The sequence below is a fragment of the Rhipicephalus sanguineus genome, chromosome 9, assembly GCF_013339695.2.
Source record: "Rhipicephalus sanguineus isolate Rsan-2018 chromosome 9, BIME_Rsan_1.4, whole genome shotgun sequence".
Classification (NCBI taxonomy): Eukaryota; Metazoa; Arthropoda; class Arachnida; order Ixodida; family Ixodidae; genus Rhipicephalus; species Rhipicephalus sanguineus.
The window spans coordinates 43,092,054-43,110,510 of record NC_051184.2 but is presented as its reverse complement, the minus strand read 5'-3'; the positions used below and the strand labels follow the sequence as shown (position 1 = coordinate 43,110,510).

The window sequence follows — 18,457 nt, the reverse complement described above, 5'->3', positions numbered from 1 at the left end:
ATCGCTTCTCGGCCTCTTGGCTAAGATCGTTTGGAATTTCTGTTCTTATCAGCTTAATATCTGATATGGCCCTCCATGGGTCTTGGATATTAGTTGAATTTTTGCGGCTCGGTGCTCGTGGGAGCTTGCTCCGCGTGCGCCACGGGTCGTCCTGACATTGCACTACTGTCAGGTGCGGCCCAGTCCCCTTCTGGGGACATATGAATTATAAAGTCAGAATAATCACCTAATTATATGAGTGGATGCTCTAGCCTAAAGCGGCGGAGCTACGCAGTAACGGTGCGTCGTCTGCTACGGTACTTCCGGTTCTAAGCCCATCTCTTCGTGCGCTTCTACGACTTGTTTGTTACCAGATGCCCAGCGATTGTGTTCTTGAATTATTTTGCGAATGATTACGACATATTTCGCAGTTCAGCGAACGAGGCGAGAAGTAGAAATGGGCAAACACGAGGAACGGTGAGAGGTGGGTCTTGTGCGCAGCATGCGAGTGTATGTATACGATCATGCTCTAAAATACGTAGTAGGTTTAAATAATTAGCTTGATTTAGTATATTCGAGCACAAAAGGTGGGTACCTCAGAGTCACTCACACATATGAACACATGGCGCCAAATGTCAATGCACGTACGTTCCCAAATCACAGACTTCGGACGCGTACTCTGCCCGATCGAGTACCCCGATACAGTATACTTGCATTGCCTACTTTTTGTTAAGGTTGTAAATACTGCTGAGTGCGTAAAAGGCCAACGGAACAAAATTGCCTCTCACTACTGGTATCGTAGGACTAAAACGATCGAAGTCGCTTTTGAAGCAACGAGTTGCATGGTATGGCGCCTCTCGTACTTCAGAGACTTGCAAGCGGGAAGTGCCAATACCTTTCAGTGGAACATACAGGGACGTAGCCAAGGAGGGGGGGGGGGTTTAAGGGGTTCAAGCCCCCCCCCCCCCCCGAAAATTTTCAATTTTGCTTGCGTATATGTATAACACGCACACATACAAACGCTCGTACAAACGTACATATTGTATGGCTGAACCCCCCCCCCCCCCCACCCCCCGAAAAAAATTTCTGGCTACGCCCCTGGGAACATGAAAGAGAAATGTACGTTGAGAGCCCAGAATTTCGCATCCATTGAAACACAATTGCCGAGTGCGTGAGAGAACGACATCTCACGTAAAGGAAGACTCAGTGGCTCAAAGTAAAATCCACAAGACTGCGAGAGTTATTTATTCACTTTTAGAGTATAACACATTTCACTATTTCCATTCACTATATCGAACCCGAGTCTTGCACACAAGATAGTAAATAATTTGACCAGTTGGCAACATGAAAACAGATTGGGTGGATATTTCATGACACTGATGTGCAAGAAATCTTTAGAGGTCACAAAACAGGCGCAACAGCACTTTTTGCTGCGAAACAACATGCATGAGGGGCATGCCACTTAAATGGAGAAATGACCGTTCGCGCCTCTACAACAATGTCGTAGTAATTGCATTTGTTATTCAACCAAGCTGCACAGCACTCCAAATTATTATGCAGTAACTTGGGAGAAAAAGGGACCGCGACTGCTAGATGGAACACACAAAGCGACGGCACTAGCTACAGTGCCTGTTCGGCGGCACGACGGCTCGAACCGGAAGTCGATGCAGACGGGCGCCGTAGCCCACAATCCTTTGTGGGAGCCACGATGAGAAAACGGGCGTCGCTACACGTCACTGTATCGTCGTTGATGAACATATTTTCAATGCATAGTTAAATTTCCGAGAACTGGTGCGCCAGCGCTCGCTGCGGTGGTTTGCGCAGTAACTCTAGATTATGTGCCACGGAAGAGGGCGTCCATAAACCAAGTTTTATGATCAAACATAAGTTGCTTTATGAATCGAATTAAAAGGTCGCATTGGATAGAGTGTTTCGTACTGGAACACTTTTCGAATTTCCTTTTAATTTGCAAATGCTTGTGTAATGTTGAAATTTGTGATGCTCTGAAACCATGGCCGCTGTGAAGGATGTCTGACGGGGGTGCAACACTCGCGGCATTTGCTGTTTGTCGCTTCTCGGCCTTTTGGCCAAGATCATATATAGTTTCTGTTCTTATCAGCTTAATATCTGCTAAGGCCCTCCGTGGGTCTTGGATATTAGTTGAATTTTTGCAGTTCGGTGCTCGTGGGAGCTTGCTCCGCGTGTACCACGGGTCGTCTTGACATTGCACTGCAGTCAGGTGCGGCCCAGTCCCCTTCGGGGGACGCATGAATTCTAAAGTGAGATTAATCGCCTTCAAGCAGTTACAAGCACATGGAAAAGTATTCGTGATACCTGCATAGGCTCCCCAAGCTCGGCCCAGCGGCGCTCGGGCAAAAACCGGTCGGGGGGCTCTCAGCATGTTCACGCGCCTGCGCGCGCGGTCGTCTGCTCGCCGTGCACGTGTAGCCTCACTTACAAACAAAGACAACTTCCAGGATGGAACGAGGTTCGAACCTGGGCCCTCTGCGTTGGAAGTCCAGTATTCTCCTTCAGAGGCGTGCCGGTGCTTGAAACTGCTTTGCAAAGAGACCCTATACAGGCTTCATGTCGGGAAGGAACCACATTAACATACGTAATGTAGCGTGGTAGAAGAGTAAAATGACAACCAAGCGTCACACAATGTGACTTGCGCAACGAATGGGTTGTTGAATGCTTCCAACCCATTACAAACAGCCATAATTCTTCATCGTCATCAGCCACAGCATCAACAAAGTGTACAGGTGTTTAGCGGGTACCACGGTTCTCCGCAGAATGACGAAAAATGGCATAGTGGCTGCTTCCCTACTTCACAAAAATTATGATGATTTTAGCGTAGTGGGTTCCTCGCAAGTGCACTTCTAGTGGGTGCCAAGGAGGCCCATAATGCCTCCGTGATCGATTTCCTGAGGGTCTCATTAAAGTTATTTCCCCCCTCTCTCTTTCTCACGTTAACATATGTTATATAGCGTGGTTGGGAGAGTGAAATAACGACCGTGGGTCACACAATGCGAATAACGTAACCAGTGGGTCGTTTAAAGCTTCCAACCCATTACAAAGGACTCAGCCATAATTCTTCATCGTCATCAGCCGTCGCATCAACAAAGTGCACGTAATGCTTTAGAGATGGTACCTCGCTTATGCTCCGCAGAATGACGAATAATGGCGTAGTGGGTGCTTCCCAACTTCGCAAAAATTATCATTTGTGGCGTAGTGGGTACGTTGCTAGTGTACTTGTCCCAAGAGAGTTTATAACGGGTTCTAGAAATGCCGCTCTTTCAGCTTTCGCTGTGACTGTGCTACGCTTTCCGCGCAGGCCTGGCGTTTTTTATCACCATTCAGGCTACAATTGCCAGCAAAGAAATGTGAAACAGCAAAGATTTAGATGCCGCTCTGTTCGCGTTTCTTTCCACCCCCACTGTACATGCTGTGTTTTAGCTAAGTAAACGACGGAGCATGTTTTGATTGAATGTAGAGATATCTACGCAGGTGTATGTTTCGGCACGAGTCCGCGTGAAACTTTCGGTTTTAGGGACAACGGAAAGCTGAACACATCCGCGATTGAAATAACTAAGAGACGGTTAGTGTATTGGTGGCAGAAAAGAAGAGAGAAAGGATAAAAAGAAATAGTGGGGAAAATAAGGTCATTCTACTCTAAGGGGCAGACAGGTGAGCTGTGAATCTTTTTTTTAAATGGTAAGTTCGAATTAATCGAAGTAGACAAAGCATTAGGCCAACGTTAAAAAAAGAAACTGCGTTTTTTTTTTTTGTCGAACCTGGTGGCGCACGTCACCGCCCGTTGTAAAGGGGACGCTTATAGCAACTATTCATCCATCCAGCCGCAGTGGCCTATGGTAGTGACCTCTCTTATCCAGTATATGTTACTCCATGGTCGGACGGCCAACGCAGCTCAACGCGCGTGACCATGCTGCTGTTCTTTGGCGAGTATCTGTGGTCCCGCAGTTCCTCGGCGCCTGTAACCTTCCGTCATGACTTGGGGGCGTGGTTACTGCGCTCATGTCGACCGTAGACGGCGAGGCGGCTTTCCTGTGGAGATACCTGTGTAGCCTTGTTCGATGAGTGCCTTGCTGTTACAAATTAATTAAGCTCTGATAACTTAATTAAGCCCTGATAGAATGGTTGCACTGACGTAGCCGGGGTGAGGGGGTTCACACCCCCAGAAGATCTTCAATTTTGCATGTTTATATATACACGCGCACATACAAACGCACGCACGAACATATATATATATATATATATATATATATATATATATATATATATATATATATATATATATATATATATATATATATATATATATATATATATATATATATATATATACATAAAGTATGGTTGAACCCCCTCCCCGAAATAAAATTTCTGGCTACGCGGGTGTATTAAGGAGTAGCATTACCACTACATCTCTCTCTTGCTCCGCCGTGTGGGTCTAATGGTTATGGTGCTTCACTGCTGACCCGGAGGTCGTGGGATCTAATTCCGGCCATCGGTGGCATTTCGATGGTGTCTGAATGCTAGAGGCCGCGTGCATAGATTTAAGTGCACGTTAAAGAACCCCAGGAGGTCGAAATTTCCAAAACCCTTCCCTAAGGTGTCTGTCGTAATCGTATCGTGGTTTCGGGACGTAAAACCCCAGCAACTACATTAGAGCAACTCTCGCTGTAGTGTTCTGCTAGCGCGTGGCTATCTTGGAAAGCATACTGCTTTGCCTAGCGCTTTCAGCGCACCGTTTGTTCAGTTCCTCAGTCTGGAGTCCGCCGCGGTGGTACAGTGGTTACGGTTCTCGGCTGCTGACCCTGAAGTCTCGGGTTCGAATCCAGGCCGCGGCGGTCGCATTTCGATGGAGGCGAAATGCTAGAGGCCCGTGTACTGTGCGATATCAGTGCACGTTAAAAAACCACAGGTGGTCAAAATTTGCGGAGCACTCCACTGCGGCGTGCTTCATAATCATATCTTGGTTTTGGACTTTTCGCAAGTAAATCCCCGCAAATAATTTATCTCACTTCTGGAATGTTCACCAACGAACAATCAGCCTGGTGCAGTTTATGAGCTTGGAAAATCATTATAGGCAAAAATTTTACCAAAGTTGTCTTGCCGCGCGGAAAGAAAGCGTTTGTAGACTATATATTTATTCACACCCAGTGCATTTTTGATTGACTGGGCGTGATACCGCAAAATTCCAGTTCGGTAAACTCAAGGAAAATGCCGCAGTAGCGACTTTGGCATCCTGGAGTGATTAGTTGTGGACAGTTGCGCAACATTAGCAATGTGAATATTATGATTAGTATTAACTGCTAGTATAAGTAAAGAGAATCGGTAAGAACTGTTATAATAACTGCCCTGAAATTAAAATTCATTGATTGTTTGTGTGTGTAATAATGTCGCCGTTGTAGCCTCAATTAATGTTGAAGTGCTGCTTAATGGACTGCGTGAACCGTACGAAGTAAAAGAGATTTCCTTTATAGCTGAAATTCAGGGTCACTGCGTTCTAATATTTAGTGAATTCGAATGGGTCCTTCGACATGATGCGAATACGCGTGCATGTAACGTGGAGATTCTGTCACTTGAAATGCGTAGCAAAAGACTATGTGGTTGACATTTCTGGCACTGGGCTCGTCATTGTGTGCAAGTCCACTGACACCGAGACCTTCTACACTCGCCAAAAGTCACCGTCTAGCTCCTATTTTGGCCAAGCTGGCATATTTAAATATAGGTTTTTCCTGCGCAAAACTCACTATTGGAATCGTTTGACTTTATGAACATTTTTTTCGCGCTTTTACTTTTTCTGTCATTTAATGAAGTGCGCCTTTTTCAATTTCCTTGGTTTTATCCGCCCTCATGGACCTCGTATTCGCTGTACGTATTAAATAAATTAAATGAAAATGAAAGCTCGATGCTTGATAAATTTCTCCGGAGCTTCAAACGAAAGCGACACGTTTCGAGAGCCTCGTATGGGTTTTCGTTTTCTTTCGACCACGTTACCATGGCAACCACCAACGGGATTCGCAATGACTCGGCGTTCATTTTCGCGACCGCCGCCGTGCCGTCTGCTCTGCGTCTGCTTAGCTATGACGTAGTGTCTGCTTCCTGCGATTGAGATAAGACGGCGGCGGTGGCATGTGCGCCAGCGCGTGTGCGCCGTAGACGGTGCAGTTTCACAGTCGTGACGAGATGCGCAGTTTTTTTTTTTTTTTTCGTCTAAAGAATTGTGGAAAAGCTTATCGCTCCGTCGGAGTACCTCTGAAGGGCATGCGAACGTAACGCAGCTTTCGACTCTTCGCATCGTGATGCAGACGGACACGAAAGAAGCATTTTTCGAAAAATGCAAGGTACGATATTTCACTTGCATACTGTTTTGTAGTACCCACTTGATATCCATGGGATAATTGTTAACACTTAGCAACATCTGGGGAGGCCTGCACCTCCTCAATGTGTCCAATATGTGGGTTACCGGTCCGCCGCGGTGGGCTAGTGGTTATGGTGCTTGACTGCTGACCCGAAGGTCGCGGGATCGATTGCCGGTTGCGGCGGCCGCATTTAAATGGATGCAAAATGGTAGAGGCCCGTGTACTTAGGTTTAGGGCTAACGTGCATTGTTGAACGTACAGTGACAGGACGTTCAACTTTCATCTTTGACTGTATTTCGAGACGCCATTTTCATGTATTTGGTTCTGTTACGGCAGCATTCAAATGCATGCGTACGAACGTTGTCCAACGGTTGACGCAGTCAACAAACGCGAACTAAGATATTGGTCGTGGCTGTGTCGGAAAACCGTAGCAACTGCTACTTCAAATTGTTCCAAAAGCGTAACGTAGTTGTAAACATGTTCTGCCATATTTCCTGCCATGTATTTAGTGAAACATTTGCAGGGATATTATGTGAAGTTTCTTTTTTTTTCGTTCTCGCGCGAAACGCGAAACGCGAAACAATCCGAGCGGAAGCGATTTAAAATTGGCGCCAGCTTCCGCGCCTTCTCCGAGTCCCAAACAAGATGGCGTCATCATATAGGTTTAGTAGGTTGCCGTCTTTCCTTTAGCATGTAATCCAGGGCTCTCGCGTGCTGCTGCAAATGCCGATCTAGGAGGTTGTTTAAAGCTAAGGAAAGTTACCTTGACTGTACGTTGAGGGCGCTACATTTCCGCCTATTGTAGGGAGTTTGCTTATGCTGGCGCGACTTCTAGATGTTCCTCCAAATAGACGGTGCTTATTCTGCATTATGTAGTAACATTTTTGAAACTTATTTTTAAGAAATTGCTCGGAATACCTGGTTTGATGCTGTTGGCTCCAATTTCTTCATCATAATGTTGTCATTTTAGGTATCTAAGGAAAGCATCACGTTCTTACATTAGTGGCAACTCACTTATACGCTATTTTTCCCTCCTACGAAAGCTCTGTTCTCGTCTTTCGTTAAGCTACTCTTCGGACTTATCGGGCCAATAGCGTGTAACTTTCGTGTTCGGTGTCCTTTTCTACCGGTTAAAAAAAATATAATGTAAGCTGGTACCAAAGCACTATGATGTTCTTTGACGGCTTTCTTTCAGTTGCACGAGCACTTAGTGACAGCCTTGTTTATCTTCGAAGCACTTCCGGTCGAGCACTTGCTTACGGCTTCCCGAATATTCAAAAGAGTCTTCTAAAAAAATAAGAACTGGTACAAAATCGCTGGTTCTGGATTAAGTTAAGCGTTATTATATTGGATACATATGAAATCGGAGCACAAGATTACTTAAAGGGGCACTGCTACACTTTTTCAGCATGGTCAGAGAACGCTGCCGATCAGTAGTCGACGTTTCTGAGAACACGACACTGAGGTAACCACCGTTTGTGCTGGAATGTACTAAGTCAAGCTAATTATTCAAACTATTACTGCGTATCTTAGAGCATAACCGTGTACATACACTCGCATGCTGCGCACGAGACCAATCTCTCACCGTTCCTCGTGTTTGCCCATTTCTACTTCTCGCCTCGTTCGCAAAATAACTCAAGAACACTACAAACAAGTCGTAGAAGCGCACGAAGGGATAGGCCTCGAACTGAAAGTACCGTAGCAGACGACGCGCCGATTTAGGCTGGAGCGTCCGCTCATATTATTGGGTGATTATTCTGACTTTAGAATTGATATTACGTCCCCCGAGGGGGACTGGGCCGCACCTGACTGTAGTGCAATGTCAGAACGACCCGTGGCGCAGGCGGAGCAAGCTCCCACGAGCACCGAGCTGCAAAAATTCAACTAATATCCAAGACCCACGGAGGGCCATATCAGATATTAAGCTGATAAGAACAGAGACTGCGAACGATCTTAGCCAAGAGGCCGAGAAGCGATAACCAGCAGCTTCCGCGAGTGTTGCACCCCTGTCAACGATCCTTCACAGCGGCCATGGTTTAAGAGCTGCACAAATTTCAAAATTACACAAGCATTTGCAAATTAAAAGAAAATTCGAAGTGTGTCACAGTACGAAACACTATATACAATGCGACCTTTTAATTCGATTCATAAAACAACTTATGTTTGTTCATAAAACTTGGTTTATGGACGCTCTTTTCCGTGGCACATAATCTCGAGTTACTGCGCAAACCACTGCAGCGAGCGCTGGCGCACCAGTTCTCGGAAATTCAAGTAGTCAAGGTTTTCAGCAAGTGCCCCCCCCCCCCCCCCCATCCCCACCCCGAAAAAAAAATTCCTGGCTACGGGCCTGGTACTGGTTATCGCTTCTCGACCTTTTGGCTAAGATCGGTTGTATTGTGTCTATTATCAGGGAAATATCTGATACGGCCCTCCATCGGTTTTGGATATTACATAATTTTTGAAGTGAGCTGCTCGTGGAGCTTTCTCCGCGTGCGCCACGGGAGCACTATACACCCAGGTGCGGCCCAGTCCCGTTCGGTGGAGATATCAATTCTAAAGTCAGAATAATCCCCGAATAACGTGAGTGGACACTCCAGTCTAAAGCGGCGGAGCTACGCAGCTTCATATGGCCCGCTAGAGGGCATTGCATCACTCCCCTTCACCAAGGGAACGGGCGTCACTACACGTCACTGTATCGTCGTTGATGAACATATTTTCAATACATAGGTAAATTTCCGATAACTGGTGCGCCAGCGCTCGCTGCGGTGGTTTGGTATTTTGGCGCCACATAAAGTGCTAGGTGAGAAGTCTGTGACAATGCAACGACATATTGTACATGAAGGAGCAAATCAATTGGAAGGGTAGGAAGCGCTAGATTACACCCGAAAGGTAACAGCCGATTCGTTTAAAAAGATCGTTCAGGGGATTTCCCCGGTTAGTGAAAGTGTGATGGAGAGCGCAACCGAGGAAGAGCTCACTTGACAATTTCAACTGGAAGAAGGCTGAAGGAAAAATTCCAAAGCGCACTGCCCCGGGTTTAGAGGGCGTTCCCGTCAGCCTCATTAACGAACTTGGACATAACACTAAAGTAGCACTGTTGAAATCCATAAAAAATGCTTACATGACAAGCCAATAGCGGACAGTTGGCGAAAAAGTGGAATGAACTTAATCTATAAAGGCAAGGAGACAAAAGGATAACATTCACTAGTATAGACCGCTAACCATTATATCGGTACTATACAGGTTGGCGATACAGGCAGTAAAATTAAAAATAGAAACGTGGGTGGAACATAAGGATATTTCGGGAGAACTTCATGGTGGATTTCGCATCGCCAGGCGATTAGACATTACCTGTTTGTTCTTACTCAGTGTATTGAAATATCTAAAATAGAAAACAGGCCCTTGTACGTGGCTTTTCTAGCCATCACTGGGGCGTACGACAACGTTAATCAGGAAATTTTGTGGGATATATTGAAAGAAGTGGGCATAGGCGACGACAGTATGTAGATTAGAGGGAGGTATACCGAGAACATACAGTTTGCGTAGAAAATGGGAAGGAATGAGTAGCAAAGAGAACGTCGAGATTACCAAGGGACTGAGACAAGGATGTCCTTTGTCCCCGCTGTTATTCATGCTGTACGCCAATAGGTGCGATGTGCTTCGAGGTCTGTGGAAAGGTGTTATGCAGAAGCGTAGCCAGAAATTTTTTTTCGGGGGGGGGGGGGGGGGGGGTTCAACCATCATTTTTTTATGTTCGTGCGTCCGTTTGTATGTGTGCGTGTATATATACACATGCAAAATCGAAAAATTTCGGGGGGGGGGGGGCGGGTTTCAACGCTCCCCCCCCTTTCTACGCCCCTGGTGTAATGTTTCCGGGGCTTACATCTGGGAACTTAGTGGTGTGCGTGAGGTCAGCGGTGCAACCAGAAATAGATGTAAGTCAAAGGACAGTGGGACGCCTCGCGTTGGGTGCTCACGGGAAGACGACAAATGAGGCTCTAAAGGGCGATATTGGATGGACAGGATTTGAGGCGAGGGAAGCTCAGAGCAAAATAAGGTTCAAGGAAAGGCTAAGGAATATGAAGGAGAGTAGATGGGCAGAGAAGGTGTTCCGTTATTTGTATAGGAAGAGCGTGGACAAACAGTGGAGAAAAAGGACTAGGAGGCTCACCAGTAAATATACGGCTGACAGTGTAGGGTATATGGCAACAAAGAGCGCTAAGCGAAAAGTCAGAGGGGCGGAGAGGATATATTGGATAGCAGCGATGAAAAAAAACGGCTCTGAGTAACTACCGAAAGGGAAAAAACGAAATAAGGAGCGAGTTATTTTATGATGTTGCAAGGGGAAACGCTTTACTGCTTAAGCTAGGTCGGGTTGCCTTAGAACGCGTAGTTATAAAGCGAGATTCAGTAAAGAAGAAGAAAAATGTACAGGGGGGATGGAAAGAAACGCGAACAGCCAACACCATCTCTGGGTGGTGTTGGAACAGCGCGGTGCACTGTTTTCATTCGGCTCTGATCGTGGTGGCAATAAAAAAGATGCTAGATTGGTTCTTGATTGTATCATGGATGAATCTAGTGGCTTTTTATCGCCATTCAGGCTACAAATGCTACAAAAGAAATACGCTACAGCAAAGAATGTAGATGACGCTCTGTTTGCGTTTCTTTCCATCCCCACTGTACGTGCTGTGGGGAAGCTAAGGAAACGACGGAGCGTGTTCTGATGGAATGTGGAGATATGCACCCAGGTGTATGTTTCGGCACGAGCCTACATGAAACTTTGGTTTTAGGGACAACGACGGAAAGCTGAACACATCCGCGATTGAAATAACTAAGAGACGGTTAGGGTATTGGTGGCAGAAAGGTAGAGAGAAAGGATAAAAATAAATAGTGGGGAGAATAAGGTCATTCTGCCCTAAGGTGCAGAGAGGTGAGCTGTGAATTTTTTTAAATGGTAAGTTCGAATTAATCTAAGTAGACAAAGCATTAGGCCAACGTTAAAGAAAAAAAAAAGTTTTCTGTGTGTGTGTTTTTTTTTTTGTCGAACCCGGTGGCGCACGTCACCGCCCGTTGTAAAGGGGACGCTTATAGCAACTATTCATCCATCCAGCCGCAGTGGCCTATGGTAGTGACCTCTCTTATCCTGTATGTGTTACTCTATGGTCGGACGGCCAACGCGGCTCAACGCGCGTGACCATGCTGCTGTTCTTTGGCGAGTATCTGTGGTCCCGCAGTTCCTCGGCGCCTGTAACCTTCCGCTCATGACTTGGGGGCGTGGTTACTGCGCTCATGTCGACCGTAGACGGCGAGGCGGCTTTCCTGTGGAGATACCTGTGTAGCCTTGTTCGATGAGTGCCTTGCTGTTACAAATAATTAAGCTCTGATAACTTAATTAAGCCCTGATAGCATGGTTGCACTGACGTAGCCGGGGGAGGGTGTTCACACCCCCCGAAAATTTTCAATTTTGCATGTGTATATACACGCCCGCACATACAAACGCACGCACGAACATACATAAAGTATGGTTGAACCCCCTCCCCGAAAAAAAAGAAAGATTTTGGCTACTCGTGTGTATTAAGGAGTAGCACTGCCAGTACATCTCTCTCTCTATCTCTCTTGCCCCGCCGTGGGATCGAATCCCGGGCGCGGCGGCCGCATTTCGATGGGGGCGAAATTCTAGAGGCCCGTGTACTGTGCGATATCAGTGCACGTTAAAAAACCACAAAACTTGCGGAGCCCTCCACTGCGGCGTGCTTCATAATGATATCTTGGTATTGGCCTATGGCGCGAATATCCCCGTAGATTATTTATCTCAGTTCTGGAATGTTCACCAACGAACAATTAGCCTGGTGCAGTTTACGAGCATGGAAAATCACTTAGGATAAATTTTAACGAAGTTGTCTTGCCGCGCGGGAAGAACGCGTTTGTAGCCTGTCTATTTATTCTCAGGCAGTGCATTTTTGATTGGCTGGGCGTGGTACCGCAAAATTCAAGCTCGGTAAGCTTAACGAAAATACCGTAGTAGCGATTTTGGCATCCTGGAGTGATTTGTTGTGAATAGCTCCGCAACATTAGCAATGTAAATATTATAATTAGTAATATCTGCTTGTATAAGTAAAGAGAATCAGTAAGAACTGTTATAATAACTGCTCTTAAATTAAAATTCATTGCTTGTTTGTGCGTGTAATAATGTCACCGTTGTAGCCTCAATTAATGTTGAAGTGCTGCTTAATGGACTTTGGCCTTGAACACAACTGGGGACAATTGTTAATGAATGCCTGAATCGTACTGAAGTAAAAGAGAGAAAGAAAGTCAGCTAATTCATTTTTTATTTCCTTTATATCTGAAATTGAGAGTGATTGCGTTTTAACATTTCGTGAATTCGAATGGGTGTTTCGACATGATGCAAATACGCGTGCATGTAACGTGGAGATTATGTCACTTGAGATGCGTAGCAAAGGACTATGAGGTTGACATTTATTTCTGGCACTGGGCCCGTCATTGTGTGCAAGTCCGCTGACAACGAGACCTGCTACACTCGCCGAAAGTCACCAAATATAATTTAGCCCCTATTTTCGCCAAGCTGTCATACTTAAATATAAGATTTCCCGCGCAAAACTCGCGACTGGAACCGTTTGACTTTGTGAACACTGTGTTCCAGCTTTTGTTTTTTCTGTCCTTTAGTGTTGTACGCCTTTCTTTAATATTCATAATTTTATCCACCCTGCATGGACCTCGTATTCGCTGTACGTATTAAATAAATACAATGAATATGAAAGCTCGGTGCTTTATAAATTTCTCCGGAGCTTCAAACGAAAGCGACACGTTTCGAGGCCCTCGCATCGGTTTTCGTTTTCTTTCGACCACGTTACCATGGCAACCACCGCCGGGATTAGCAATGATTTGGCGTTGATTCTCGCGACCGCCGCCGTGCCGTCTGCTCAGCTGTGACGTGGTGTCTGCTTCGAGCGATTGAGATAAGACGGCGGCGGTGGCATGTGCGCCAGTGCGTGTGCGCCGTAGACGATACAGTTTCACAGTCACGACGAGATGCGCAGTTTTTTTAGTCGTCTAAAGAATTGTGGGAAAACTTAGCGCTCCGTCGGAGTATCTCTAAAAGGCAAGCGGCCGTAACGCAGCTTTCGACTCCTCCGCATCGTGATGCAGACGGACACGAAAGAAGCATTTTTCGAAAAACGCAAGGTACGTCATTTCACTTGCATACTGTTTTGTAGTATACACTTGATATCCATGGGATAATTGTTAGCACTTAGCAACATCTGGGGAGGCCTGCACCTCCTCAATTCGATGTAAGCCTCACGATTAGTGTCCAATATGTGGGTTACCGGTCCGTCGCGGTGGACTAGTGAATATGGTGCTTGACTGCTGACCCAAAGGTCGCGGGATCGATTGCCGGTTGCGGCGGCCGCATTTAGATGGATGCAAAATGGTAGAGGCCCGTGTGCTTAGGTTTCGGCGTGACGTGCATTGTACTGAAGCAGTGACAGGACGTTCAACTTTCGTCTTTCACTGTATTGCGGGATGTCATTTTCATGTACTACTTGGTTATTTTATGGCAGCATTCAAATGCGTACTAACGTTGTCGTGTTGTTTCGAACGGTTGACGCAGTCAACAAACGCGAATAAAGAGATTGGCCGTGACCGTGTTGGAAAACCGTAGCAGCTGCTACTTCTAATTGTTCCAAAGGCGTAACGTAGTTATAAACAGGTCGTCCTGCCATATGTTTAGTGAAACATTTGCAGTGATATAAACTGAAGTTTCATTTTTTTTTTCGTTTTCGCATCTTGGCGCTGGCACAGAGCGAAACAATCCGAGCGGAAGCGATTTGAAATTGGCGCCAGCTTCCGCGCCTTCTCCGAGTCCCAAACAAGATGGCGTCATCATATTGGTTTAGTAGGTTGCCGTCTTCGCTTTAGCGCGTAATCCGGAGCACTCGCGTGCCGCTGCAAATGCCGATCTCGGAGGTTGCGCAAAGCTAAGGAAAGTTACCGTGAGTGTACGTTGATGGCGCTACATTTCCGCCTATTGTAGGGAGCTTGCTTATATGCTGGCGCGACTCCTAGATGTTGCTCCAAATCGACTGTGCTTATTCTGCATTATGTAGTAACTTTTCTGAAAATTATTTTTAAGGAATTGCTCAGAATACCTGGTTTGATGCTGCTGGGCACAATTTCTTCATCATAATGATGTTATGTTAGCTATCTAAAGAAATCATCACATTAGTGGCAACTCCCGTGTACGCTGTTTTTCTGTCCTACGAAAGCTCTGCTGTCGTTTTTCATCAAAGGGACACTGAAGAGAAACAATGAATCGGTTTAGATTGATAAATTGTACTTTGAAAACTATAATGTTAATTTCACCATCATAGGTGCATTAATGAAGGAGAAAATGAAGTTCAAATTGTCATTTTTAAATTTCGCGCCAAAATCCCCACGCCTGACGTCACGGATTTCAATGCGTATTTATCGTATCTTGGCGCCATTGGCCCAACAAAATTTCCTCAAGCTTGGTATGTTAACTCTATGGCCCTCTCAGAGGACAGTGTACTTCATTTTTGCCGTTAAGGAGCTACGTAGGCCTTAGTAGGCGCCGTCAAAATATGTGACGTCACGGCGAATGGTGCATAAACTTCAAGGTGGCGTCGCCACCCACAATTTTCTTTTTGCGCGATTTCTCGCTTACTAAGCGTCTTCTCGCAGCGCGCGCGGTGTTTTTGGTATCGTGAGAGAGTAGTTTACTAACACGAGAGGAATCGTTTTGCTCTTTAGCGTCCCTTTAAGCTACTCTTCGGACTTATCGGGACAATAGTGTATAACTTTCGTGATCGGTGTTCTTCTGTACCGGTTTAAAAAATATAACGCAAGCTGGTACCAAATCACCATGATGTTCCTTGACGGCTTTTTTTTTTTTTTCGTTGCGCGAGCAACGCGTGACACTCCTGTTTCTCTTCTAAGCACTTCCGGTCGAGAACTTGCTTCCGGCTTCCCGAATAATCAGAAAAAGTCTTCTAAAAAATAAAAACTGGTACGAAATCGATGGTTTTGGTTGAAGTTAAGCGTTATATTGGATACATATGAAATTGGAGCATAAGCTTACTTAAGGGGGCACCGCGACAGTTTTTCAGCATGGTCAGACAACGCTGCCGATCGGTAGTCGAGGCCCCTTGGAAACACGTGAGCCAAACATTACAGCGCTGCACGCTGCCTGGAACTTACAAATAATTTTCGAAGTCAGCTAGAAATCGTTCCCCCTGCTTCCTACAAATGGTGCGATATACCCTGTGGAGATAGGTTTGCACTAGGCTTACCTACGAGCGCGACCGTGTAGGGACGCGACGTTCTCCACTGCCGCAGCGAACAAAGACGCTACGGCCGGGTTCGTCGATTCTCCGGCACGGCGCAGAAACCACGCACGAGGCAGGGTAACAACAACAACGGGTTTATTAACCCAAGATGCAGCACAGTACGACAGTCACAGGCTTGCAGGCCGTAAGGGGAACTCCGCAAGACCGATCGAGTACGCTTGCCAGCGGCGCTAAGACTACCACACAAAGGGCAGCGGTCGAGCGCACAAACGAGAAGCTGCCTGCTAGCGCAGCGCGTCAACCTCTCGTGCTAGCCTGAGAGCATCTGCCGCCACGAGCGAATCGTCGGGCGCATCTTAGCTCGTAGGAGAGGAGGATGTCACCAGCGGCCCAATGGGGAATGGCGCTGCGTTGTGACGTAGGCCCGCGCAGCGCGCCAGCGTAACGTGCCCGGACATGCCAGCGCGGGACGGAGCCGACGCTTGGCTCGCCCAGACAAAGAGGCGCCCTGGCCGCCATCTTGGCGATTGCCGGTGCCTAAGTGCGCCCGGGCTACGCGGCCGGCACGCGCGCGGCAGCTGGGGAACGAGGCGCCAGGTAGGAGGACGCTCTCGATCCCCACAACCCAAATGACCGCGCCATATACCCAAAATTCACGGCCATTGGCTGATTTGATAATCGTGAGCTGCATAGTTACAGAGGCCGCCGCGGGAGGCCGCCACATGCTCGCTCGCGCGCTCGCGATCACACTGAAAGTAAGCCGCGCGTTCGAAGAAAATGAAAAGTGCTCAAGGTCACAACGCACGCGTGACGTAACTTCTTTCCCCTGTGCCATTCATGATTCCTCTCTGCTTTTATTTATTTCATTTATCGTTCATTATTTATTTAATGCTTTTATTTAACTAACTCTTTCTCTTCCTTTTTTTTCTATCTCTTTAGCATTCAATTGGGAAACCGCGAACACAAATAACATTTTCGCTTACCTAAAATTATCTCTTTAGAATTATCCTTTTTTTTTCTCCCCCCCCCCCTTTTTTTTTCCACTCACATATCCTACTGCCGCACGATTCGTGGCCGATACCCCGTGGTGGGTTGTGCCATTCCTCTAGGATCAACCAACCAACCAACTCTGCTTAGCTCCCAGCGCGCTCGTGGGGCCGAGAGAAGAGGAAGCAATTAAAGCTTGCAAAAAATCTCTAACTCTGCTCGTACTTGACGGATTCTAGAATTTTTTTTTTTTTTTGCGGCGGCCGATTCGTGAGGCAATAAACTCCTTTAATTGAGCCCTTCGATGGTTACTTGGAAAAGTGTTACAGGGCTCCTTTGAGACAGAGGCCGCTTAAATGTCATGATAATTAATGAAAATTAATTGAATGATTTAATCGAAAGAGCAGACGGTTTTCTTGTGCGCATCTGGGATTGTTACGAAAACATTAGAAGCAGATCTCAACCTTGCGCTTCCTTCTGCGGGACCTTTGAGATCTGCTTATGCAATGTGACTAAACAAAAAGTTAAACCAAGGAATACACAAGGGCACATGAACACCGATGTGCGAGTGCCATATTCAGAGATTTGAGTCAAGGTATTAGGGTTGCCTCCACATGTTTTCTTCCTTTTCTTTCGATAGTTCCCCGTTACGTCATAATTGCACCCCAGCACAGGATAGGCAGCCGGTCTAGGTTACGGCTCATCTGCGTGTGGTTCCATGTGTTGCTTTTCCTCCTAAGGTGTCGCGCTGCTGATCCTGAGGACGCGGGCTCGATTCCCGGTCACGGTCGCAGCATTCCGAGGGGGTCGAAATGCAAGAAAACCCTTGTACCTGGATTTAGGCGCACGGCGTGGCTTATAATCAAATCGTGGTTTTGATACGTAGAAAACCATAATTACATTGCTCCTCCTCCTTCTTTGGTGCCAAATTGAATAGATGTTGGCAACCCTTTACCTACTTATTACTTTTTTTTCCCTAGATTGTTTCCAATACGTCATAATGCAACGTTAAGAAGTGCGTCGGTGCCGAATTGAATCGATGTGGGCAACCATTTACCTTATTACTTTTTTTTACTAGATTGTTTCCAATACGTTATAATGCAACGTTAAGAAGTGCGTCGGCTGAGTCATTTGTTATTACATGACTGAAGGTGTAAAGCGGTACGCCGAAGGGGTGCACAAAGACGGAAGTTCATTGAACAAAAAACAAGAAACGAAATCGGACGCTGCGTTAGCTTTGTTTCAGTTTGTTGTTTTTTTTTTCTCTTGGGGTTGTGGGTGTCCGTGTGCGTGCACTTCCACAGCGCGTCTGTACACCAGGGGCAGCGCCAGTATTTCTTCTCTACTCGGTCGTCTCTCAGGATGACCGCTCATTGCGATCTGATACCCGACATTTCTTAGAAGATAATCTCATATATGCGGTTGGGCTGTTATGAGCAAAAACCTTTTCGTTCCTTCATTTCTTCACTTTTCCTTACCATCTTCTACTAATTTATTAACTATTTTACCCCTGGCATATTACGCTACGTACGTGAAATTTGCGTGCAGTTTCTTGGGAGCAAGTGGTTGACCTCAGCATTAGAAATGGTCAATACGAAATATTTTTAAGGCAAGGTATGAAAACAATGAATTCCTTTCACTTTGGCCTTTGTAATGTCACATTCGCTGTAACCAACACATGTCAATCAATCATTTTTTTTGTCCTTGAAGAAAGTAAAGCTCTTATCAGATGTTTTCGCTGTTAGAGATGCTGAAGTGCCCATTAATATCTGCAGA

At 46.2% G+C, this 18,457-nt stretch overlaps 3 non-coding genes and 1 pseudogene across 3 annotated transcripts; 3 read left to right on the top strand and 1 right to left on the bottom strand.

The window, feature by feature from the left end:
• Positions 1-188, top strand: LOC119406121 (U2 spliceosomal RNA). Its single transcript, XR_005186549.1, has one exon. It is a non-coding gene; the product is annotated as a U2 spliceosomal RNA (small nuclear RNA).
• Positions 189-2,046: 1,858 nt separating this feature from the next.
• LOC119406122 (U2 spliceosomal RNA) lies at positions 2,047-2,234 on the top strand. The gene has a single exon (XR_005186550.1). It is a non-coding gene; the product is annotated as a U2 spliceosomal RNA (small nuclear RNA).
• Positions 2,235-8,157: 5,923 nt separating this feature from the next.
• LOC119406123 (U2 spliceosomal RNA) lies at positions 8,158-8,345 on the bottom strand. The gene has a single exon (XR_005186551.1). It is a non-coding gene; the product is annotated as a U2 spliceosomal RNA (small nuclear RNA).
• Positions 8,346-8,727: 382 nt separating this feature from the next.
• LOC119406124 (U2 spliceosomal RNA) lies at positions 8,728-8,902 on the top strand (annotated as a pseudogene).
• Positions 8,903-18,457: the final 9,555 nt, after the last annotated feature.